The sequence below is a fragment of the Tympanuchus pallidicinctus genome, unplaced genomic scaffold (genome assembly GCF_026119805.1).
Source record: "Tympanuchus pallidicinctus isolate F22 unplaced genomic scaffold, pur_lepc_1.0 scaffold15, whole genome shotgun sequence".
Lineage (NCBI taxonomy): Eukaryota > Metazoa > Chordata > Aves > Galliformes > Phasianidae > Tympanuchus > Tympanuchus pallidicinctus.
This window is the reverse complement of record NW_026294669.1, coordinates 8002853-8029994: the sequence shown is the minus strand read 5'-3', so window position 1 is coordinate 8029994 and position 27142 is coordinate 8002853. Positions and strand designations below refer to the sequence as shown.

General features: G+C 37.9%; 1 long non-coding RNA gene across 1 annotated transcript in view; it reads left to right on the top strand.

Moving 5' to 3' along the window:
• LOC128077031 (uncharacterized) overlaps positions 1 to 23296 on the top strand; it is a 79361-nt gene extending 56065 nt beyond the window's left edge. The window contains exons 2-3 of the long non-coding RNA XR_008204806.1: positions 17127 to 17216; positions 23028 to 23296. This is a non-coding gene — a long non-coding RNA (uncharacterized LOC128077031). The remainder of the gene's footprint in view (positions 1 to 17126; positions 17217 to 23027) is intronic.
• The last annotated feature ends 3846 nt before the right edge of the window (positions 23297 to 27142 follow it).

The following is a 27142-nucleotide window of genomic DNA, read 5'->3' as shown; positions in this document are numbered from 1 at the left end:
CATGGGATATTGGGGGGGGGGGGAAGCAACACCTTTTTAAAGGAAAAAAAAAAAAAAAAAAATCCCATTTGAAGCATTGAGTAAGGTAAGAATGGGTGATGTGAATAAGTCCATGAGAAATCAGGTTTAGCACAGAGGGAACTGAATGGGGGAGTGATGCAGAGTAAGGATGCTGACTGTGATGGTTGCAGGCACTGGGAGTGGGAACCTTCGCATACACGTGGGAGTTTTTGAGCAAGGAGATAAACTAGAACAGGTAATGAGCAGTTAGCTCTGATAAAGGCAAATGCTGTCTTATTTCTAAGACTGCCTGCTATGCCATTGTTCTGATTACTGATTTCATTAACACTTTCAGAAATTAAATACGTTGAGAAGTTGATTTCTGTGGGGAGACCTTTTCTTTCACGTGTGACAACATATAGGATGCCCAGACATCCTATTTGTCCACTAATCTATTGCAATTCTTTTTTGGTTGGATCCTTATTTACATGACATAAGAGTTTGGAGCAGCTGTCTGCTGCTGTGAAAGGGTCTGGTTGTTGTGAGGCCTTCATTTACACAGCTGGCATTTTGATTCCAACAGGAGTGGGAGGAGAGATACGATATCATACCTAAGCTATTCTGCTATTTCAGCAAAAGCTCAGCTGATACTGAATGTCAGAAATAGGAATGTGGCTCTGAATCACTTTGGAAATTAAGCATGGATTCTGTTCTGAAGAAAATGTTGCAAGTTGGCCTGCTGTATTCTCCTTTATTTGGCCAGAAATCCTCAGTGTTTATTGAGGGTGAAATTGATCCATGTGCTGTGAACTGTGCTCCAAATAAAACTTTGAGCTGTTAATGGGGGATATGCCATGCACTGGCTTTCCTGTGTAAGGATGAGCTCTTGAAAAATGAGAACTGAGAGCAGGTAATGATGACAAGAAATAAGACTGGGCTATCAGAATAAATGGCACACAAATCCACATTTTACTGCCCCAAATTGGATACATGTTCTCTGTTTTATGCTGATTCACATAGAGTTACAACGGGAAATCAGTGGGAAACACAAATTGTGTATGGAGTGAACTGCTGAAAAAGATTTTCCTGTTCAGCTTGAAAGGTGAATGCAAGAGGGATAATGTGTGGGTTTTGTATCTTTGGCAGTAGGTTTGTTTCCTTCCTCTGTGAGTTATCTGTGACTCCATCTGTGTGGCTGTTTTGGCAGCGGGTGCCTGATCTGATTGTATAGTGAATGCAGACAGATGTTCTACACTAATGGTTCTTTGTTATTTTTGTCTTTAATTTTCAAATTAGACTTTATCAGAAGCTGTTCATATTGTCTTCAGTCCTCTTTCTCAGGTGGATGTATCCAATACCTGTAGAATAAGTGTACTTAATCCCATGCTGCCACCAGTGTTTGCTGTCTTTCCCCTAGCCTCATAGGTCATAAAGGATTAACCCTGAAACAGTCCTTGCATTTCTTCTGGCAATGTTATATGTTTGTCAGATATAACCCTAACCACCATAAAATAATTGATAGAAATAAAAAAGGTGCTTAAGTGTATGCGATATGTTCTTCTCCCTTCTACTGTATATAAACGGAGAAAGTACTTCATTATTTTGAATGCAAACATGCTGTTTGTTTCATAGCTCAGAAAGCTAGATGTTTTCTTGTTTTGTCAGTAGTTCCCTAGAGGAAATGATAGGTTTCAAATGCCAGCAAAGCGTTACTGTGAAACTCCTGACTTGATAGGTAAAAAAAGATTTGCCTTTTTGTTACTGTTCTGCATCAAAGCAAGGGAAATGTACAAGATGCAGCAGCCTTCAGAGAAAGTACTGCAGAAGGGAAGAAATGTAATTGACTGAGGTCAATTTTTTCCCCCATTTTATTAGAAAGTATCTTCCTTTTTCTTCTATACTACCCTTATTAAAGGTCTTCGTAGTTCTTTCCAAGATCTATTTCTTCATATTACTCTTGTATTTGCAGTTCATATTAAAAATGCTTTCCCTTAGCCTGCTCTTTTTTTTTCTTTGCTATTTGAATCCCCATTGGCCCACTGCCTGTGCTAGAGTAGCTCTCTCACTTGAGCTGCTGAATGAGAAACTTCAGAAGTTTCCAGCACTTAAAAGTGATCTGGATAGAAATCACTTAAATGTCTGAGTTACTGTGGCTCTAGATATAATTCAAGCCAGCTGGATGTGAAGTTCTACTGGAATTTGAGTCAGTTCGTGATTACTTTTTATTTTCTACCTTCCAATTTGAGTTTTAAAGATGCTTTCATTTTAAAAACATGCAAAAAAACACCGAAACCAATGAATGTCATCCTGTTGAAGCCAGCCAGTGCTCTATCTTTATTAAGCAGTAATTAAATTCTCAAGATTAAGACTATTGTATTCAGGATTGTAGCTTGTAGGATTTGGCTCTTGAGCTTGTGCGTGTATAGACCGTATCTTGCTGTACTTCTGTGAATTTATTCCTAAAAGGCTGAAGTACAGTTGCGCTTGAAGAACTTCACAGCTGCTTTGATCAATAATGGTTCATCATCAATTGGCTGCGTTTGGTGCAGAAAGGATTCCTCCTCCTCTGTGCACTCACTGGTGTGATGCTCCCTTATCTGCATTCAAAATGGTACTGGCCTTTTGCTACTTAATGTGGATGAACAGGGTGCAGGCATCATTTTCAGCTGATTTTTTTTCTTCTCTCATTCAGTAGCTATTCTATGGTAGTTAAGGAAAATCCTGCCTGATGCAACGATGTTGTATTTTATCTTATTCATTTTGGAGAGGTTCACAGTGCAGGGTGATTTAAGTATCAGTAACTTTTCTGCTCTGATCTTGTCTATAAAATTAAGCTTACAAAATGTGAACAGTTGTACTCATTTTTATGTTAGGATTGTGTCTGGGACTTGTACCCAAGCCATTCTGAGTCTGGATGAGCATGGGGGCTGTATGAAGTCACTTTGGTACTGTGAGGATAGAAAGGACTTTGCAGTCCCAGAAGGTTTCTTACACATTGCAAGTATTAGAGTTTTTCTGAACTCATGGTCTGCAACTGGAGAAATCCAATGTCCAGTGCTGGCTGCTGTGTGAGGGGCTAAGCCCACCAACACCAGGTCCTTTCCTAGAAATACCTTGAATTTTGTCTGCCCTTTGAATGATCACCTATTTCCATTACATTTTTCAAGAATATCCTTTACTGTATGTACTAGTATTTGCTGTGATGGAAGGAAGGAAAGATAAAGTAGTAGAATGGTTTTTAAGTATTTACTCCTGGTTATGTTTATGCTTTTAATTCAATTTACTTTAAAGTTAACTTCTGTATTATTTCTTTAAGATTCTGCTCTGCTCACAGTAGCAGAGATTCTTCTTGACAATTGCTTAGGGCAGCACTTAATTATGAATACTGGCCTGAGTTATGGGCAAACTAGTGTAAATTCAGGCCTCTTGTTTGTAGTTCCATGCAAAGGTTACTAAGCAGAAAAACATGTTCAGTAACTTTTTTCCATGTGTGTATGACAGCTGAACCCTGGCTTGTATGCCACTGAAGGGTTACCCCCTTCAGTTATGTTCCTGTTCTCTAACTACTGGCAGCACCTACAGCTTAAAATGGAAAGTATGTCTGAGAGAAATAAAAGCAAACAAAAAGCAAGGAGAGCAGCAATAAACAAAACCTTTATGGAAATAAAAATCAGTATTTCAGTCCCTGGTAGGGGTCATTCAGTAGCTCCAGTCGTGGAGAAGCTCTCATTCCTGGTGCTGATGCGTTATGTTCTCTGTATCCATGAAGAGATGCTAAGAAATAAGTTAAAGACTTGGTTTCCCTTTCCCTCATCCTCCTTAAGATATTATTCTTGCATGTTTTTCGGTGTGGTTGGTGAGATACTGGAGGATTTTCCTGGACTTGAAATTGAGCTCTGTTAAAAGCACTTGTTGGGAGAGCAAGAACCAAACTGAATGCTGATTATTCTTGTCTATCATGCCCTTGCTATGACAAGCTTTCATGCACAAGTTGCTTTTCCTTGCTATTCACTCTGTACAGAATTAATTCTTTATGCTAAGAAAGATGTGCTGAAATACTTTAAATCCTATAAAGACTGCTTTGCTGAGCTGGATAAATAGCAGCACACTTGTGGTGCATGCTTCTGCAAGACCACAATGCAGGATCACAGTAAATCTGTTCCTCTTTACACTCCCTATGAGAATTTTACTGAAAGAGGATCATGTTTTGTTGATCTCATGGGTAACAGCAGATGTTATTAATGTCAGCTTGAACTGTATTGAAGATGCACCTGGTGTCTCCCAGGCTGGTATTTTTATTTCAATATCCCATACTTTGAAGGGATTTCCTTTTATTCAATTTTCTTCCCTGTTCACGGACAGCGACTTAAAAATCCTATATCTCATTTCCCAGTCTATATATTTTTGTTCCATGGTATACCTCTCTCTTTTTGCTCTTAACAGCTGCCTCCTTCTCCATCCACTTGGTTTCATCAAAATATCGCAATCCAATTTCCTCAGCTTCCTGTGTTGATTTCTTTCCAAACCTCAGCCTTCATCCAGTTAGGCAAGAAGGAACATGAGAGCTGTCCTACCGGAGCATGTTGCTCTGTCCACATCAGTCCTCAGCAGCTGTCAGTAGCAGATGTCTGTGAGAAGATCACAGACATAAATCACACCTGCAGCTATAATGTGTTCATCTAGCTTCTGGCAATCTGCAGTTTTGGGACTTTTGGAGCTGGAGAGTGTATTGCATTCTTGTATTTAATAGTCTTTGATGGTCTCTTTTCTCTGATATAGCTTTCTACTATAATTTCTTTAAAGAAACTAGAGTGAGATATGGATGCTATAAAGAGCTGAGGTATCTAAAACATACTTACAAGAGGTAACTAAAATGCATTTACAGTTGCAGATAGAAATTGAGGTGTTTAGTCCCTCCTGCATCTTGCTGCATTTTTATTGTGTAGTAATCAGGATAACATACAGATATAATAGACTTGGCTGTGTGTTCTTTGCAGTATCAGCAGTAATCAGGAATGGCTTTGCTTGCTACTTTTTTTTTTTTTTTCCCCCCCTCACCTTTGGGAATTGAGATCAGTAAGAATGTTGTGGGTTACAGCAATTTGTTTCTCTCTCTTGTTTAGATTTGAAAATAGATTGGATAGTGGAATTTCACTGAACTGAAACAGAGGAAAGACTTATCTTCCATGGGTTGGTCTTGTCACATATGTATGAGGGAGCCTGGGAGGCAAAAGGTTGCTTCAGTCCTGGGGTGCAGGTTCAGGTGTTTTGCAACAGGTAGGGTTTGGTCTCAATTGTGAGTAAACATCACTGAGGAACCTCATCCTCAAGGAGTGAACTTCATTACAGCCTCTGAATCAATTTAAATAGATGTTCTCTTCTTTGTTTCATCCATCCTATCAATGGGAAAATGTGTGCTCAATGGAGCTCAGCTTTGTGGTTTGAGGCAAAGTGTTACTGCAGCATCAGATGCTGTCACTTCTCTACGCCGGGTTATCAGTGATTGACCCACTTAACTTTACTAAAATAACTGCAGTTGCCTGTAAGTTTTAGAGCATGGTGAGAGTGTTACAGTAGTTCCTTGCTCATATTAGTTGCCTGACTAATTCTGGATTTACTTCAAATGAGTGTTATTGGTGTATATACATTGTTTTTCGATGTTCTAAGGTATTGCAAAAATATGTTCCAGAAAGGGGAAAACTTACCCATTCCATTTTTATCACTAGGAGTGCTGACATTTTGGGAAGTGGGAGAGCAGAATGACTCTGAAGTAGGGAGCTGTTTGGTATTTTTGAACCTGCATCTACAGACCTATTTGTTCCTCCCTATTATCTTATTCACATATGAGGAAATAAAACACTTTCAGTTGATTCAGTAATTGAATTGCATTTAAGTAACCATATTAAGACCTACCTGGTCTTATGGAGTTTTGCTGGAGCTCAGTGCTGCTATTCTCCCATACTGTTCCTGGGAATGGGTGCAGAATCTGGTGACTTGTCTGTGTGTGCTGCAGGCTCTGGTCACAGTGAAGCTCAAAATGCAACGCGAGGTCTGTAGCTTCTCACTAAGCTGCCTGGCCTGTGATACATTTATTTGTTGTGTAGGAAACTGATATATGACAAAGTTGAGTTTTTGGACAAACTTTCACTTGGTTTTGTCTCAGTATGCTGACACCACTCGATTTGAAGGAGCATTAAATTTTTTAGGTTTAGGAAATGACAAAACAATATGTTTCTCCTGAAGCTTCTGTTTTAATGATTCATTGCACATTGAAATTCTTATTTTAACATGAAAAGAAAATGCACAGTACAGCATCAATTCTAAAATGTACTCTGATTACTCCCACCTAATGAAATCCAGTTGGAGATTGCTGGTATGCAGCTTCAGTGCTTTATAGATGTAGAGGCAGAGGACTGATGAAAGCATCACTGCTGGATCTATTTCTGTTCTTTTATGTTTCTTAAAACTTGACTGATACCTCAAAGGCCTCGTATACTTAAAGGAGCAGATTTTTAGCCAAGCCTCTTTATCACTTAAGGATATGTTACAGTGAAACCACACACTTCCAGGCAGAATACATAGGTCACTCAGAGGGTGGTGAAGTACTGAAACAGGTTGTGCCCAAGGAGGTTGTGGATGCCCTGTCCTTGGAGGCATTTAAGGCCAGGCTGTATGGGGCTCTGGGCAGCCTGGTCTAGTGGTTGGTGACCCTATACATATGAAAGTAATGCCTCTTATTTTTTTGCCATGGGAAATACAACAGATAATAAGAATGCAATAACAACATTTGATAGAGCCAATTCTCAGCTACAGTATACTTTTTCAGCATAGTCACACCACCATTAGCTGTGCAGTTCCATCAGTGATGAGCAAGAGACTGCGTGTCATGCTCATAAAAATATGCACCAATGGAGGTATGTCTGTATTCCATCTGTCTGGGATTAGAGTGCTTGGCAAGGAAATGAGCACAATTCAGGGGGTTCTGTTTGGGTCATGCTCACCAAAGCTGCAGTGGCTGCTGAATTGTTGAATCTGATAAGTCAAAGCTGTTTGCTACTCAAAACTCCTCGATATTTTGATGAAACTTCAAATGTTTTGTTCCCAAACCACCCAAAATTCTTTGGAAATGCAATATGAAACCACAGCAGTGTTTTTCATATTATTATAAAAGATTCACTGCATTTAGTTTTGCTTCTTTCCATCTTATGAGGTCTTCTGAGTTCTAACAATTCTCTGTAAAAGGCTCTTTTTTTTTTTTTTAAAAGAAAGTGTCTTAAATATGATTTATTACTAACACTAAATGCAAATATAACCTTTTTTGTTTCAGGGAAGTTCTGCATGGGTTGTCTTGTAGCAGGAAAGTGGAAAATTGTAAAATAACTGAAATCCTAGTAGGATTTTAGTTGAACTAAATAGGAACGCTGTGAATTCCCTTTTCCCGAACAGGGAGTCAGGCTAGGGTTGGAGATAGACTGGAAACAGTACTATCAGAACACTTTAAAAAATATTTTATAACAGTTTTATTCCACTAATATCAGGCTGAAAACTACTTACACGCTACCTCTCTGAGCAACTAGAATGCCTTAGGGGCAAGGACACGTTGCTGACCCATGTTCAATGTGCTGCCTGCCCACATGTCAGGAGCTTTCATACTGAGCTGCTTTCCAGCATGTCTAGGAGCCTGGGCTTATTCCTCCCCAGGTCAGGACTCTTCCCACCTTTCCTCATCCCCATCAGTTTCTGGCAGCCACAAACAAGCTTGCCAGCACAGGCCTGCAGGCAACATAGTAATGTATACTGTAGGCTAAAGCAATGCAATTCAGATGCTGAAGGCACAGTATAGAGAGAATTCAGTTCTGCAATGCCTGAATTCACTGCAGTAAGGAATGAAAAAAACTGTATGGTGCAGGAGAAGACAACTGATGATTATAAGTCTCAGAAGCCAGGTACTTGCTGTTCTGACTGGTCTTTAGACCCCTGGCTATTAGCGAAGCATATGAGCCTGCTGTCTAAGAAGTGTTCAAACTTGTATGACTATGAGCCTGCCTTGCCCCCTAGCCTGACTTCTTTTGCTCTTAGTTGTGTTATCTCAACCAATGCTGCTTAAGAGGGTCAGGAGCTATGAATTCCAGATTCTGTTTTTTTCATGCCTTCAGATAACTTCGTATTAAAAAAAGTAGTAAGAAACATCACTGTCAGCATGTTCTTTTGCTATAAAGCAGAAAAAAAATGATTAAACAAAACTGACTAGTTGCAAGGCAAGTTTAAAGGGAAAGGAAATTGCTCTTTTCTTTTTCTTCAACTTTTTCACAGAAAAAGCCAAGCCTATTCTGTGTAGACAAAGTAGATGTGTTTTCCACAGCAGAGGAAAGTCTTTTATTTGCTTCCAGCCCTTTCCATTTTTCATTACTATCCTGCATTTTCTCTTAAAACCCAAACAAGTCTACGTCAGCATGGCTGGCAGGCTAAAATGATTTTGGGGTAATTTGTTTTTGCCAGATCAAACAAAATCAATCACTATTGTTTAGAGACCAAAAGCATTAAAAAGCTGTGAGATATTTCTGGACTTTGACGAAATGGTGTTGTTTCTAACCCCACTACCTGGACCAAGATAAGGGAGTAAGCAGCTTAACAGCCTCAGATGTGGTTGCAATTTTCAAATATACATGATTATATGGACAATACTTAAACATACTTGAGATGGATTCATCTGTTTTGGTTTCATGTTTAAAGTGCAAAAAAATCCAAATTGATGTTACTGAAATTCATTCCATATATTCTCATCAGGCAAGATAACCGCATACTTTCTCAAGGTATTGTTTCCATTTTAATTGCATACAGAAGAAAAGGTCTTTTAAAGTGAAGTTTGAAATACGTAAAAATGGAGATCAGGTCCATGTTCTTACTTCCCTTAGTAGAGTGTGATGTAGTATTTGTATTTCTGAGATTTTTTGATCATTGCTCCTTTCCTCTCTTAAATATCCCAGCATGTTGCTCAAGGTGGGGGGGGGGGGGGGTTCTACTCTGGAAACACCAGAAATTTTTCATAGAAATTGTTGTCAGCTGTGTGGCAGGTCATAGGAAGACTTTATAGCATAAAAGGAAAATCTGCAACTGGTTTTGTGCTTTTTCCATTTGTAATTTCTTACAAGTATTTGAGCTGATAGTTTGAGGAGTTAGTTCAACTTATCTCAGATCTGCAGATATTGGGGCTAAAAACTTTACAAGAACAGAGGTTAGCCCGAGTTTAAACTAAACTATTTTCTTGTTTTTTGCCCAAAATACCTGAATCATGGCAGAGGAAGAATCAGGAATGTATGGCAAGGTTAGGAACCAAAAGCTGAAGCTAGGAAAACTGTGAGTGTCTAGTGTACGTAATTGTAAGAAGAAGGGCAAGTCTGTTGCTTGAACTAGTAAAGGTAAAGTATAATGAGCTACAGGCTGCGAGTTCAAAGTTGTCTAGTGAAATTAGCCAATAAATGTTTATACGGCTGATATTCTAAGAAACTATTGGCTTCATGATATTAATCTCAGTAGAGCGTGACAAAAATCTTCATGGCTATGTAGAAACGGTGAACTTTGCCACTTTTTGAAAGTAAAAAAATCTCCTGAGTTTTCTTAAGCATTTTCTGCCTTGATGCATTAAATCGATCTTTTTCTCTCATTTTTCTTTACCCCTTCAGTTTAAGATTGGTATTTTTCTCTTCTACCCTAGTAATATGCTGACTGCAACACTCTGCTTTTGTACCTGGGTAACTTAATTTATCTTAAAGTCTGATTATATAATGAATGATTTCAGTCAACTGAAGGGGAATTAATGAACTTACATATGAACAGCTCTATGTCCACCTAATAGTTCTGCCTTCAAACCCATATCTCTCCAATTTAGAGGTAAGGATGTGGTGCAGAACCTTGCAAAAATCCTTGCACAAGCCAAGCTTAAAGTTAAAAACCCAATTCTTTCAGGTGAAGCACAACAGTACAGCTGAATTTCTTTTGTCTGTGGCTGCTGCTGCCTTGGGCACGTGCATTGATCTGAGACAAGATACAGAAGAGCAGCCAGGAAGATTAAGTGACTAGAGGGATCTGATTTATAAAGCAATATTAAAAGTGCAATATATTTGGACTGTATATGCAAATAGAGCAGAGGACACCATAACTATCTTGAAATACTTGCTCAGTAAAGACCAATGATGGTGAAGAATTACTGCAGGGAGGAACAAAGGAATATAACTGAGAATAATGGTTGAAATTAAGAAAAATAAAATGTGGGCTGAATGCTATGACAAAGTTCTGTGACACCTAAATTCAGAGTGTAGAATAGAGAGGAGTGTTGAAATACCCATCACTTAAAAGTACGTAAAATTAGATGTGGGAAAGTAGTGGAAAGCATACTCTAGAGGGCAATCCTTCACTGGCATGGGGACAGAATAGATGTTCCTTTCCATCTCTAATTTCTGTAATTCAGCAGTAGTGTGATTAGGTGATATTTTTCTTTTTGCAGACCCAAGATACTAGTAAATACATTAAGGTAGCTTTTAAAGTTTTCTGTAGAAACACTGGAAGCTAGCTTTATCAAATAAACAGAAATGCAGTGCTATGAACCTATGGTCTGTCAGGGAATACTCAATTATTTATGAAAATAAAGACAAAGTATCAAGTCTGGATTTTTCCCAGGTGTTCTGAAGACTGATGTCAGCTCTAAAGATGTGGTCTAAGCTCTGACATCTTTTGAGCACCAGTGAAGCTAAATGTCTGCCCTTCCTTCCACAACTGGAGGAGCAAAATGTCAAAAATATGTTAAATAGAAGGCTTTGTCCATTTGGTTGCTCTCTTGTGCACCATTCAAAAGGAGTAAAAGAATGTTGAACAGACTTTAAAAAATGATCCTTTTCGACCTTTACAAAAGTATTGAATGTAATGCTGTTAGTCCAAGAAATCCTGCTGGTGGAAAGGATTAGGCAATGAGAAACACTTATTGTATGTCAGAATTGGTCAAGTTCATGTGATCTAGCAGTCTCGGTGTATTTGTTCAGTCATTTTTCTTCTGAGGCTTTCATTTTATGATGCATTTTAGGATGATATCTGGAAATTGAAGGTCACTATTTTGTGTAAGCAACAAACTTAAAAGGGCTACTAACAAAATAATAAGAAATCTCTCCTCCAGTACCTCTTCCCATTGGCTTGCCTGAAATTAGTCTGTGAGAATGTCTGTATGTGAGTTTTCCCAATTTCTTAAGATATTACAGGAAAAAAGGTTTTGCTGCAGGTTTGCTGATGGGAACGCTTGTCTGGTTGGAACCCAACTGAGATGTGTTTTCACAAAGGATCAGTCATTGGATTAAAACAAACTATAGCCTTCACAGCAAGGATATATCAACACTACCAAACATAAATGCCATGCAGAATGACAGATCTACCTCAGTGCTCTGCTCAGATTTGTACATTAAATAGTAAGTCTAAAGCTTAATGCTACCATATTGCCTCAGGTTCCAAAGCTTGCTTATCAAAGCATTCTCAGACACCTATTACATAGGCATAAAGGTGGACCTGTGACAGTGTTTTAAGAACATTTAACAGTTTCTCTCCTTTTCAGTAAAATAGCTGGTTGTTTTTTAGTTGGACAAGTCTGTGACACTGCTTTAGATTTTCACTAAGTGAAGTTCTGAAAATAAGAATACAATGACCAGGTTGCAGACGTAGTTTTGAGCCCAGCAGAAGATGGACTTGATCGATGTAAATTCTTTCAACTTGGGACATTCTGTGATTCTTAGATGAGAGTGAACACTGGAAAGCTTAGGGTTGTAACAGTCATTGAGTGCATCTGTAGGATGATGAATTTATCATGATACCTCTAAAGTCCTCAATAAATCTGCAACTAATGTCACTTAAAGTGGCTGGTAACAAATAACACTTTTTTCTGGAGTTATTTTATTGTTTAAATACGTTAGACAGCACAGCAAAGTGAGAAGATTAAGAAGGTAAATAAAAAAAAAAACAGGAAAAATGAGTTGTTTGCATATCTATGGCAGCTGTGAGGCTAGCACTATGATTTAATAACCCTACCACATGCCATGTGTTGCTTTGTTGTCACACATTGATGCAATAATGCAGGGAGAAGTTGACTTGTTTGTAATGTCATATATTGTAAGAATTAAATGCTTGAAAGTAAATGGTCAAAAAATGTCTTGATAACAAATTGTGACATTTTCCCCAAGAAGAGGAAAAAAGCAAAAAGAAAATGAAGCTGTCCTGGTATCATTGCTATGCTGATATACATTAATCCGAGCACTGAAAAACGTCTTCACTAATGACAACACACAGTGCAATTGTGTCCTGTTACCTTTAATGGCTTGCTATAAACTATAAAAATATCCTACATTTTATGAAAATGTAGAATGGTTTAATACTACATTCTGAGGTGGTGTTAATTAAGTCAGAAATGATTCTCTTTAATCTGCTAAGTGGCTCCAATTTGCATAAGAGTTTTACCTATTTTATATGCAGTTCCAATTATCCCAAAATTATCTTTATAGACCCTATTTTTTTCAGCTGGGTTATCTCTAAATCCAGCCTGATCATATCTCTTATAGATACATCTGTAGCTACACAGCCACCTGCTCCTCTGCATGCTCATGTTCCAGCTCTCAAGTAGGTGACTGTAAAGGATGAAACCAGAGGCTCATGAGTGCATACTTCAGATAGCCATTTACAAGGGAGCTGTAGCATTCTAGAATTTTTATTTTTACAAAAGACAGTTCCAGTCCAATTCATTGGATGAGATAGTTTGTTTCTTTTTTTTTGTCTTCACTGGGTTGTATTGGCCTGTGTTCTGTACAGGAATGTGGGGAGAACAAACATCAGTTTGAATTGACAGCATTGTGAATTTATGACATCAGATAGCAAACACAGAACAGAGATACTGTAATGAATGAGTTTGAAGGCAGAATTTCCTGAAGTTGGTAAGAAGCTTGGATTTTTTTATTTTTTTTTTTTGCTCTTGAGGTGCAAAGTGTTTTAGGATGGAAACCTGTCAATAAGCTAATGATCAATTCTAAAACGTAAAGAGGTTGCACTGCAATGTAGTTCTAAGAAAACAGGAAACAAAATAATAGGAATCCTGAGAATATAGGAGGATCTTATTCTGGGATGAACAGCTGTTTTTCATAGAATCACTGAAGTTGGAAAAGACTGCGAAAGATTCCCATGTCCAACTCCCACCCACCCCTTCCATGCCCACTAATCATGTCCCTCAGTGTCACATCTTCATGGTTTTTGAATGCTTCCAGGGACAGCAGCTCTATTACCTCCCTGGGCAGCCTGTGCCACTAATACTACTTTTACTTCAGTAGGCAGGACTAAGTCTTCCTAGCTGTGCTGCATGTGTGTATGGGTAGGGTATGGGCAGGGCCTTGCGCAGAATATTTCTAAAAGTCTGTAAGCTGAAAGCTGGTTGAGAAAACAGCAGGCTTTGTAGAAGTTCACATCCAGCAGTGGTAATGTGCAGTAGAGATGGAACTGCATGTACCCAGTCTAGGAGGTGGTAGAAGTTGAAAGAAAGGCGTGGGAATTAGTACTTGCAATGTGCAAGCATATTGTGTGAAGCAATGTTTTCTCTGCTGTCTCACCTGTTATTGCTATACTCCTGTATGATTTTTGTGCATTTCTAGTCATAATGCTTGTGTTTGACAAGTATATGCAAAATGTACATTTTTGCTACTTCCTAGGACTTGCAAGCTGGATCATACATGCGTTAGCCTAGCTAACAAACAGATTCTTTGTTAGTACAGTCTCATAGTATTACTGTTTAAGATGCTTTAATGTAATTTTTCAAAAAAACCCATTATATTTATATGCACTATTCTTTGTGGGTGCAAAGAAATGTGTAGTGTCAGTAAAAAAGAGTGCCCCTGAGTATGTTCTGAGCGTATTCCCTTTGCTCATTCAGAAGCCATTAATAATAGAAATGTCAGTAGAAGAACAAGAACGTTTGTTATAAATCCAAACCCCTCAAAGCTATCTTTACTGCAAATTACTTGTACTCAAATGGGAGGAAAAAAAAAAAAGCTTTGGAAAAAATGATGTTACAAGATACGTTTTTTTTTTTTTATGGTAAAAGCCATATCAGCCATTGTAGTTAGTAGATAAATGTGGAAGAATGCACGAGGGAATGCAATCAATTTTTTCCATATGCTTACCCAATTTTCTCCTATATTAATATATTATGTCATATGTAAAGAAAACTATAGGATGAAAAGACCTAAAATAGCTGAGCTTTAATGACCTCAGCTAGCCGGTATAACCAGAATGCAGAGATCTAGAAAGAAAATTCAATGTAATTTTACACAAGTGCTTTTAAGAAATAACTGAAGCCATGAACTTACACCTACAGCTCTTTGTTTGATTTTAATTAATGCTTTGAAAAGAAAAATCTCATTAATAGTTGAAATGAAGAGGAGGGGGAAAGCAGTTAATGCTGACATTTCAATAAATAATGAATTTTACAAGTGAAGAATAAAGGAGTTTTAAAAGCTGGAGTCTAGACTCAAAGTAATGTTTAGAAAAAGAAAACACAATATTTTGAAAATTGGATTGGAGAAGGGGAATCACACCAGCCATTTTTTGTCTTTCCTTCTATAAATAGAATGATCCCTCCCACCCCATGAGACCCTGCTATACTGCTTTCCCTGCCTATGCATACAGATTTGCTGCTTCTACTGAGATACAACACTTCCACATAAGTAGACTGAATAATACAAGCGCATATAGGAACCACCTGATGTCTGCCATAAATCAGTGGTCCTTATGTGTGTGGAGTCCAACGTTTCCAATTAAATTAAAAATGGCATAGAATAATAACTTCAGTGGTAATAAATAATGGAATGTATTGGGATACTGTATTAAGTTTTAACTATTACATCACTGATGAAAAAGAGCATTAAAACTATTAAAACTTTCCAGGATAATGAAGTCAGAGTTAACTGAACTGAAAGTACACAAGTGCTGTGCAACTTCCAGGCAAAAAATCAATTGCTGGAAGAAAAGAAAGAAATTTCACTTCTGAAGAATCACAGAAACACCAAGGTTGGAAAAGACCTGCAATATCATCCAGTCCAACCATCCACCTATCACCAATAGTTCTCATTAAACCTTATCCCTCAATACAAAATTCAAATTTTCCTTGAACACCTGCAGGCTTGGTGACTCCACCACCTCCCTGGGCAGTCCATTCCAGTGCCTGACTACTCTTTCAGAGAAGTAGTATTTCCTAATGTCCAGCCTAAATCTCCCCTGGTGCAGCTGGAAGCCATTCCCTCTAGTCTTAAAGAAAGTGAGATTTACCCTGAAGTGTATCTGCTTGGAGATCCCCCCCCGGCATCCTTGGGATCATGTCTCCCATAAATTCCTGAGGGTCTAAAGCTATGCAGGAGGACACTGACTGTATGAGGACTATGTAGGAATGAAGGCGGGGTAGCTCAGGCTTGAGTGCTGGAAGTTACTACTGACAGAGTAATATTCCATTTCAAATGTCACCATCCACAGAACCTTTTGCCCTGGAGGCCATGTGTTCCACTAGAGCCTATTCCAACCCAAGACCTGATGTCAGGAAAAGGGCTGAAAGGGAGAAGTTCATTATCTTTCTAATGAACTCTTCAAATATCCTTTGCTTACAAACGACTGATTTGATAAGTTCCTCACAAAGAAAATTAAAAATAGTTCATGGTCTTTCTTAGCAGCTGACCAGTTCTGTCTCTGAATCGTGCTTGAGTGCTGTTAAACTTGTTTTTTTTTATGGAGTTCAATGCTGACTTGAAAGAATTGTTGTCATGAGGAAAATGGAAAAGCAGTGCCAGATGTCATGTAGTATTGACAAAAAACCCCTTGTCTTGGCTCACCGCACATGTCCTATGTTCTTCCCTGGTTGTTTGTTTTTGTGACATTATTCTAACTCAGTGTAAGCTTCAAATTATCCTTCTTTAATTTTATTTTTGCCTGGTTGTACCAGTTCTGTATTTATGAAGAGGCACTTCATTTAATAGCACAAGGTATCTTTATGTCCTTCTACCTTAAATGCCTTTTTATGTGAATCTATGAATGAGAGCTACTATTCTTTCACTGCCGTTTGTTATTGAGATTGCTTTCTCTTTTTACTTGAAACTTTTCTTGGGAAGCTATTTACCTTTCACTCTCTGGTTGTTCTGATTTGGATCACTTCTTCTCTTGGCTGAGCTTTCTCTTCACCTTTTATTATCATTAGGTGCTCTAGATGCTTTTCCCATTTGTAGCCTATCACTTAATTGTATTTTCTTTCAGCTTCATGTTCACGCTGAGCAATGCATTTAGTCGTTACCTCTACAAAACAGAGAAATATAAAAGCATTAAAAAAAGATCATGCATCCTGTTCTTTTTTTTCTATTTAAATGCGGAAATGAAATCCTCAGCTCCACTGGCTCTATCTCTGATTTCTTCTTCCTTATCAAAGTGCACTGGCAAGTAATACCTTATATGACAGTCAGCCTCTGGAGACCAAGAGCACAATGCAAGCCATGTTTCATATATTAGTACCAGTCCTCTTAATCCCTTGCTTATATCAACCTTTTAAAGAAAATTAATTTCACATGATTATGCTAATATTTTCTTAATGAATTAGGAAAGAAACCTGTGTGGAACTTTAATGAATCATTTTAACTATCCCTGCTGAGAGATTTCAGGATCATTCTTTTTTGCAAAAGTATATGAATATTAATATGCACCCTGGTAATTGGAACAAAGTTAATTACTGTAATTCTCCTATAGTTAAAAAAAAATACAATATGCAGTAATAGCTAGTTATTAAGATAGGAATTTGAAGGTAAAATACTATTAATTGCTTCATAAGAAGTGAGGTAAAGCGCATCTAGGAAACAATTTTAATGGAATAACCAGGTGTTTTAATGAAATATAATTTGGCTAATAATTTTCATGCTCTGAAATTTGTCATTTCCTCATGCTTCTGATATTTGCAGTATTGTGTTATGTATTTTGGAGTTTGATACTATAATATATTAAATGTATTATTATAGGTAGTAGTTTATTATATGTTAATATCTCTCCTCATCTCCCTGTTTGATAGGGTTTCTCGATAGATGGAGGCTTTCATCACCGTCTGTCTCCTCCTGACTGCACCACTGAACTCCAGGCCATCTTTGGCACAGCAGGAAGAGTTGTAAAGTCAGGTAAGTTCCCCCAAGTTTTGTAAACTCGTTGACGTTTTAAAATGAGTGCTCCTTGGACAGTGATGCTGTTGTCAGGGTCCAATTGTGCAGTAGTGGCTCTCACTCTCCAGCCTGGTTTGTGTTTGCTCTATTGGAAAATGGGGCCTCTTGGTGGGATGAGAGGAGGAGTGCTGAGGGACGCATGGGCTGGGGAAGGGGAAACGCAGTACTGCTACTATGGCTGTGGATGTGTGGTTTGATGTTGCAGGGTAACGTTGCAGTGAGGAATGCAAACGTATGAGAAACTGGATTTTCATTATTTCTGCTGGTATTGAAGTTATCATTCGTGATGAGAAGATGTCCTTCTATGAAGGAACCTCATAGTATTGTTTATGAAATCTAATTCTCTACCTTCGTAGTTCCTGTATAATTTGTGAAAATTATTCATGACTAGCTTTTACTTTTATGGGCTCCCCAGACTACCTGCAATCATGTGCAAGAAATGCTTCCAGACGTATCAGTGCCTTTAAAAGCATTTATATGGATGGTAAAATGATTTTTCTCATCTACTATGTGACCTCTGAAGTGCAAAATTTATCAGTGGGCCTATTCTGAGTCAGACTTAATTTGCTTCCCCTTTTCCATACCTATTCTAGCTCCTTCAGATAAATTTTCAAAAATAGCCTGGTATATGTTAAAGTCTGATCTAATGGATCAGGTTCCTGCTGGTTCAGACTCTCTGTATAACTTAGAAGCAGAAGAAAATATCTGTATCATTATATTTTGAGAGTCATTGCATATTCCTCCAAAATACTCTGTCAGTGGTGTTTGATGTTGGAAGGATGTTGGTAAATGTTTGTACTGCTGTGGATGCTGAGGTGTAAGCTGATCCTGTGGGATAGAGGAATAAGGCTGTTGCAAAGCGGGTAGTGACTTGAATGGAGTTTTAACATGTTTAGGAAATGTATAAATGAATCAATTCCAGAAATGGATTGATCAACCTAATTAAAATATCAAAAGTTTAACAGAATTAGGTTATATTCTACGTGACATAACACCCACTTGCCTGTAACGTAATCTAAGTGTTGATTTTGGTATGATGAGTTTGTCTTTGAAGAAATCTGGATAAGTTTGGGAGATGAAAAAAAGTCTTGATTTCACTGCACCATGTGCCTCTTCATGTGTGTGAGGAGTGGGATGTTTTCTGTGGGAGGCAATAATTTTTTGTGCAATCATGGGCTATAAGAGATATATTCTACTCAGATGTACAATCTCCTCTCCATTTTGGCTGGAATAGCTGCTTGAGTTCTCAGTTTTAGTTGCTACCCTTACTCAAGTCTGAAGAAGGCACTCTGGAAAGCTAAACTTCATGAACAGCTAATTGCTGAAGATAACAGGATTTTCTACAACATTGAAATCTGTTGAAGTGAGATACATGAAATATGATTTCCTGATTTAGCAAATGTTAGACAGAATTGAGATGTTGAGAAAAATCAAATTGACTTCACCATGAGACTTGAAACATTAAAACATTTTGAGGATTCTAAAAAGAGATGAGGTGTCCTTTTTTAGACTACCAGTTAATCATCCAAGAGGAAGGAAAGTAATTTAATGTTGCAAATTACATATGTATCACATACTTGGGTATTGAAAACAAAGGTTAGAACTAGCACAAGACAGAAATAGCAAGTAGTCATTTTAATTTCAAGGTGTCTTTGTCATAGCTCCTATTCAGTAATTTTTGGGAGCTAATTTCTGTGATAGTTGACATGGAAATTTTGCAATGTGTGGATTAACTGAAATGCAGTATTAAGCTCAAATACTGCAGCATGATCTGAAATGGTTTAAAAAGAAACCCAAAAAACAACAACAACAAAAAACCACAGAAAACCTTCAGTTCTGAACTGTGGATTTTAGTTTGGGTATTCAAGTACATAATTTAGAACTTGCATATCTAGCCATTAAAATAAATAGCTTTTAAGTTAGATGATGTTGAGTCTAACAGCAGAAGCAGTATGATGTAACTCCTAAAGCTTACCAGCAGAGCAAGAATGTACAACTTTGAAATATTCTCAAGTAACTTTGCAATCCATTTAATTACTCATGTGAAAAATTGTCAATACATGGACTAATAAATCCACTGGAGATTTCTGTAATTTGTTCACAGGTAATTAGCAGACAGAAAGAGTTGAAATCCCTTTGGTGCGGTTTTCATTAGAAATGACTCATCCAGTCATCCAGTGGGGACAAATAAATAATACAAACAACACCGAAATGTTCTGAGATACATGCAAGGAATGAGGTAAAGATTCAGTGAGTGGAAACGTGTTCTGAAACCTGGTACAAGGTGAACAGCAACAGAAGTGAGACCACAGAGCCCATGCTTGACTTCCAGCCAACATCAATTTTGCAGCTGGGCCAAGTCTTCACTGACGTTGCAATATGCTTATCACTTAATCATGGCTACTGACAAAGAAACTGGGTGTTTTCACCCCTTTTAAATGAATTTCAAAATAATCTTGGAGATGAACGCTGTTGGTACATGCTCAAGAGTTACTCAGGTTTTGCTGCAACAGCTGCTGAGCAAAGCCCTGTGTGTTCAAGCAGTGACCTTACTGAAGTGGCTTCTAGTTGAGTCATGTCTGCAACTCTGTTTGTTCCCTTGAATGGAAGAAGTCAATGATAATATGTTTTAGGATGTATGCTCTGTAGGCACAGAATAGCACCTCATAAAAAACTGTTTGAATTTTTGCTCTGGGAATTATATTGAAGAAAACAGAAACTGTCTTTTTCCTGGCAAGATGATTTCACAGAATTTTGAGTGCATTTGCCCACTGGGACTAGGATTTCTGATGATGATGATGTGATTTCAAATGCATCGAGCAAGTGCTATGTTGGGTGCTTAATTCATAGTGCATACCAATGTTTAAATGAGTTCCTTTGGGATGCCCAACTCTGTAGGACAATATGTAAGAGCTTACAGCTTTTTTCATCAGCTATTGTTTGTTTATTTGATAAATTCTACATAGACAGTGTAACCACAGGAGAATATCTTTATTAAAACAAGCTGCTAGGTAAATAAGGCTTCCAGTTAAAATAAAAACCATGTTCATTATTAAACACATTGGGAAGGCTGAAGGATACAAATTTTGCAGCTGTCTGTAAATGTGTTCTGTATAGTTCTAATTTAATTTAGCACCAGAAATTCCCTTGCATAAGCAGATAAACTATGCAGTTTGACAATAATGGAGCGAACTTTTCAGATTCAGATCCCAAATTTGAATTTTGCTTTTAAAACTAGTTTCTGAGATGGGTCATATGGCTAAAACTTGGGAATGTGCACTGTGTCCACATGGTATGGGAGTGATGTCCAGTTGGATGATGCTAGTGAGTGGGGAAAGGATGAATGTGGGAAGAGCATGCTTTTTGTAGGGACTACTTAGGAAAATACTATGTTCTCTTCCTCGACCCAGGACATCTGCTGTGTGTGTGTATCTTAGATGTGTTGGTTGATTCATACCTTTCTTGTGGATCATGAAGTGGGGAGGATGTGTGTCCATTCCCCTCTATGTAATCCTTGCATTAAAAGTTCAAAATACTTTAGCTTAGTTTGCTTAAATACCAAAGCAGCGCAAAACTTCTATTGTTATGGACAGATGTGTATCCCAGTACAGTGTTACATTCTCTCACCAGTTACTGAGGGTCAGAAAGGAAGAACTGTTATCTATTCCATTTCACCTCATGTCTGTTACTTACAGCGTGTCACGTAGGAGTCAACTAGTTTTCTGGAGTGGTAATCCTTCACTCTGGAGAAGATAATGTGTGCAAACAAGAATTCAACATTTTTCAGGGCTGTAGCTTTCAATAACTGACTCCCCCTCAACCCTCCCCCAATTACTCATACCAAGCATTGTATTCTGTGATTGTTTGTCCCCCTGTGAATTCAAACATTGATGCCAGGGTGAAGCATTCTACTTTTCCTTTGTATCAGAAGGAGGCAATACAGTGTTGAGTAATAAAAGGTTGTTTCATTTTAATATCAGTCCTCAAGCATAATTGTTAGTAACTTGCCTGGATTTTAGACTAGAAAGCATAAAAAGCATTTGCCAGGCATCTAAAATTGAAGTCCCTTGATAGAAAGAACGTCTCCTGCATGTTGTAGGCTAAATTCTGAAGGAGAAGCTTGTTCTGTTCTCTAGCCTTGTACTATGTCAGTGCTTCTAATCAGCAGGTTGCTCCTGAAAACGCTGCTATGAATTAATCCCAGACACTCCACTCTGTGGTAATCAATAACTGTAAAACAATTAATGATGTCTTTAACATATACTTCCACCTCTATTGCTCATACTACCCTCAAGCAGGCTATAAAACAGGCTTTTTAACATTTCAGTGATGCTATGAACCATCCCATATTGGCTTCACTAATTACATGAAACTTTTTCCCACCAGTTACTTCATGATATTTCTTTCTTAGTTTTGCAGTTTTACTGTCATTGACACAGTGGTAATTGAAGTTTTTGTCTTTCCTATCTACTTTACTTAGCTGAACTCACTCATGACATCTTGGACTTCACTGACTTCATTTGTCGTCTTATTGCTGCAATTTGTACTGCTAGATTAAAATCTCCCTTGTTGCTCCAGAAAGTCCACAGTGCAGATTATCCTCTCTTCTGGTTGGCAATATTTCCTGGGGCTTTTTCTTCATCTAAAAATTGGATTGGTATTGCGTAGCCAGACATTCTAGCTTTTAATCTCAGAAATTACACATGAGGATAAGGCGTATTTCCAGCACTGCTGCCTTTTGCTAAGAAGAGATGTTGAGGAAAATAATTGCAAACGTGCTGTGCTGCTAATTCTTCTGCTAGTTGAACACTTTTTACTTATAGCTATGAGCTTTATTAATGACCTGATTCTTTAGAGACTTGCTTGGGTAATGTCCTGCAGGCTTTCTCCTGTCCACTGTTGCCAATTAAGGTTTGAAAAATGACTTCATCTTCCCACTTCAGTGCAACTACATGCTGTTTATAGAGAAAGTGAAAGCTTCTGGTCCAGTTTCTGCTCTTTCCAGGTCTGCTTTTAGTTTGTGCACCTAGCAGCTGGCATTTCAAGAACACCCCAGAATCAATTCAATTCTGGTTTGGGGCAGACAGAGAAAAAGGCGAATAATGCTAGTTCACAGTGTCCAGTGTGGACTGATTGTGTTCCTTGCACAGTATTACAGCTCCTCTGGCAATACTAGCCCACATGTTTTATCTTGCAGGCTAATATAAACTGCCCCTAAGTGCTGCTCAAGTTCATTCAAGCTAATAAATATACAGGGCTTTGTACAAATATTAGCCTATATTGTGTACACAAGTAATAATTTAAAATGAGTATTTTCCCTGTGAGTGCACTCTGTCATGGGTCAGCAAGCCAGATTTCCCTTCATAGTTGTAATTTTAGTTACTGACTCTTTATTAAAGATTAACAGAATTTTTGATGGCACAAGTTATTTTCATAAATAAGCAGTAATGGAGAGGCATTGAAAATGCAAGATAAAGAACACAGTGCTTTAAAAACAGTATAAGCTATGAGCAGCACTAAATAAATAGTATGATGTTATGAAGGTTCAATTTAGAATATAAATATCATGCCCTTTACACGCATGGCATACAGGTTCTTCTGAATGTTCTACTGGATGTATAGAAGTATGCCAAGTCTTTTGGGAAAGCTGATGTTGATCAACTCATAGTCTGATTACCTGTAGGCTTTGAGTGACATGATTAAAAAAATATATTCTAGTTTACATTGAAAATGATCTTACTGAGCCATGTCATTAATTGCTTTTTTTAGTGATTTGAGTTATCTGTCCTCATCCAGAAGTGGTCTTCTGAGGCAAACCTAGATCTGCTGAACTGGGTGCCCACTGGTCACAACCACCTGATATTTCTTCAATCGTAAACCAAGAGGACAAAGAGGGACAGAAATGACCTCGCCATGTCCTGATAAATCTTTACTTGCTCAAGAATGATAGCTAATCACTCAATGTGAAGATTTATTTTGCTGCATGCTGAGATTAGCAATGAGATTTTTCATCATTTGCTGGATGTTTGGTATACTGCAGTAAAATAGGTTTTCCTTTTCTTTTCCATTAACCTATAGTGCTTGCAGTTGCAGAGCTTGGCTACTTTCTCTATGTCAAGCTGATAAGGAAATTCAGCTTGTCTTGAATAGTTGAAACAGGGTAGTTCAGCTTTCTAGAAACCACCTATTAATAAAAGTTGGGAAGTGAGAATTTCAACACTGATTTTTTTCAGTAATGAGAAATTCTATAAGGAGATGTGGTTTTATTATAAAAATGAAGTTTTAATCTTCTCATATTTTATGTACCTCAGATTTTCTGTTTCTTTCAAAATAAAATATGTATTTTATTTTGGTTTATTGTGAAGTAGGATATTATTTTTGAGTGTAAGGGTAATGAAAAGGAAAAGGCAATGAAAAGAAAATTGTTTGAAACAGATCTGCTGTCCATACAGATTTACTGAAAATAGGTTTTGGGAAATGAAAGAATTCTTGGACGGGGAAGGGAAAGCATAAAACAAATATGAAGCAAATACACATATAAAACAGCTATTGAGGAGGGGAAAAAAAACCTAACAACCTGAAGGTTAAATATTAAGGAACAAAGACTTCTAGTAAATGTAAGAGGAATTTTGCTCTCACAACCTGGCTAATTGAACTATCAAGAGGAAGCCTACTCGAGTGTGTAATTGTTTGTAGGAATAGCTCCCAATCTATAGCATGCTGCATTTTGTCAACATATTGTAGAAACGCAAAGTGATATAAACACACATTAATCTTGTAATTAAAATTGCAGCAGGCATAATGTGCTTTCATTAGAAAGAACATTAGCTGGTTTCAGCAATGATTTCATAGAACATTCGTGTTCTCTTAATTTAGTTAACAAATGACTTCAAGTCTTGTTTAAAAAAAAAAAAAAAAAGAAACAGTCTTTAACATTGTACCTAATTTAGAAGACTGTGGCATCTATTTGTTACAGTAATTAATATTTAATGTTATTTGACCTCTGATTAGCCTGTTCCTTATTTTAATCAAGACCTATCAAACTTTCAAACTTCTATCAATCAAATGATCAAGTAACTGATTACAGATTATGCAATTCACCTTTGAAATTTGCCTGATAAATATGGGCTGAATTTAGAGTATTTGTAATTTAGAGATGAGTCTTATCATCACCATCTGAAGTGTTGGAATGGACTTCTAGAGAGAGAGTCCAACCTAGCTGCTAAATCAGGTTCCTTTCAGTGGATTGCACAAGTAGGTGTCCAGGTGCGTCTTTAATATCTCCAGAGTAGACCGCACAACCTCTCTAGGCAGCTTGTTACAGTATTCCATCACTCTAACACTAAAATTCTTTCTTTGTTCAGGTGGAACTTAATGTTTTCCAGTTTTTGCCCATTGCCTCTTGTTGCTGCATGCCATTGAAAAGAGCCTGGTGCCCTCCGCTTGGCTCCTGCCGTGGATATTTATAAACAGTGATGAGATCCCTTCTCAGTCTTACCTTTTTCAGACATTAAGTGTCCCAGCTCTGAGCCCTTCCTCCAGGCTCCTAATCATCTTCGTAGCCCTCTAATGGTCTTAGAAAGTTCAATGCCTTTTTTGAACTGGGGAGCCCAGGACTGGACAAAGCACTCCAGGTATGACTTCAGCAGGGCAGAGTAGAGAGAGGAGGATAACCTCTTTTGACCATAAAGAATGCCATGCTTGTCTTAATGCACCCCAGGATACTTTTGGCTACCTTCTTGGGCACGAGGGCACACTGTTGGTTCAGAGCCAACCAGATCCTTCTCTGCAGAGCTCCTCTTAAGCAGGTCAGCCCTTAACCAGTACTGCTGCAGGTGGCTATTACTTCCCAAACATAAGATTCTGCACTTGTTCTTGATGAATCTCAACAGGTTCCTCTTTGCCCAACTCTCTAGCCTGACCAAGTCTTGTTGAATGGTAGCACAGCCTTCTGGTGTGTTAGCTGCTCCTCTCAGCTTCATATCATCAGTGAATTTGCTGAGGATACATTAAATGTACTTCACCTTCAAACCCTTCATCCAGATCATTTAACAACACAGGAAATCAGTACCAGTTCCTTGGGAACGCCGCTATCTAAAGGCCTCCAACTAACTCTGTGCTTCTGATCATGGCCCTCTGAGCTCTGCCAGTCAGCAGTTCTTAATCTACCTTGCAACCTACTTATTGATCCCACACCTCCTAAGTTTACTTCTGAGGATGCTATCAGAGACAGTGTCAAAAGCCTTACTGAAGTCAAGGTAGACAATATGTTTGTAATCAGGTGATAGAGTTATGAGGAAAATGAGTATTATAAAAAAAAAACAAACTATAATATCTGTATATACTGATTTATTGGTGGTTCTTACAGAAAAATAGGAGGTCTGTTCTTGGGGATAAGCATGGGATTCTTGAGGCTATGGCTTGCTTGCTGCTACTGCTTGTCTGCTGCCCTACCTAGGAGGCAGCCTGCTCTGCACTGGATCCACTGTACAACCATAACTTATTCTGTAGTTTATGAATGGGTCTTCTATTTCACTTCTTCCAGGATAACTTTAGAATTTCACATGGAAGTCCTCAGTGTAAACTTTTCTGTCTACAGAAACTTGGTTTGTAATTGTCTGTTTATGCTGTAAAGGCTCCTAGAAAGTACTGCAATTTCACATAGGACTAATTCAGGACTAACATTTTAGCTGCAGTATTTGGAAAATACACTTTAATCAGTTTCCAGCAGAGAATTGCCAAGAACACATAGGGCTGAAATGCTTGGAAAGTATCACTAGGCACTAGAAGATAGAGCCAAAAAGGATGAAAAATGGAAGAGCTGGTCAGGTGTTAGCAAGAGAGCAGAGAATAGGAAGTGGAGGGACCCTAAAATTAGAATTTTCCACTTGCTATCAAACTTTAATTACCATAGCAGTACTGATTAATGAGTTACAAGATATGGGTGTGGCTGATGCAAATTGAAACTGTGTTTGTGTAAATATTTTTTTGTTTTCTGAAGAGGTGCTAAATAGTGTGGAGTCAATATGAACAATCATAAACAAGCACATCAAAGTGTACAAAACTACATCATGTTTTATGAAGTCAATAAAAAAGGGGCTTTGAAAGTGGGTTGTGACAGCTATTTTCTACAAAGGGTACTTTGCTAATTTGTGTGCTGTTGGAATTGGAGGTTATATTCTATTCTGTAATACTACTGTAACTTGTTAATGGCACAGTGGGTTCACGGGGGACCCACAACCTTGAGCATGCCTTCATGGACAAATTGAGAATAAAAAAGTTACAATGGTATTTTCTGTCTGCCTTTTCCAGGTCACTTGACAGCACTTAAAGAGTCAGAATGACTAATAAAATCAAAGTACTTTTGCAGTTTTGCAAGGGGCTTTACTTAGCACTTGACTGTTTTTCATCTGAAATAGTGCAAGTTGTCTCTCTGAAATGACAGTTAAATATAAAGCTGTAGAACACCTTGTTCAATCCAACTTTTGCCCTGCTTTACTGCACCCAGATACACTCATTGTAATGTACTTTGGTTTTTTTACTTCATCACTGGTTGCTTTCTGTTTAAATTTTTTTTTTTACTTTTATAAACACTGTTTTTATTAGATGCTAAAAGCTTTTTTTTTTTTTTTTTTTTTTTTTTAATTTAGGAATTGCATTAGGAATGCTGGGTCATAATCTACATGCTTAAATTCAGGATGCAAGTATTCCTGGGCAGGGACATCCTCTGGGAACAAGGTTGGAAGCATGGTATTGCATGGTTCCACTTGTTGGATTCAGAGTCTCTCAGTGCTTTATGGACTTAGTCAAAAAATACCACTTGCTTAGTTGAGGCATCAAGTTTTTGTAACACTACTACTCAAAAGAAATTATATGCAGAGCAG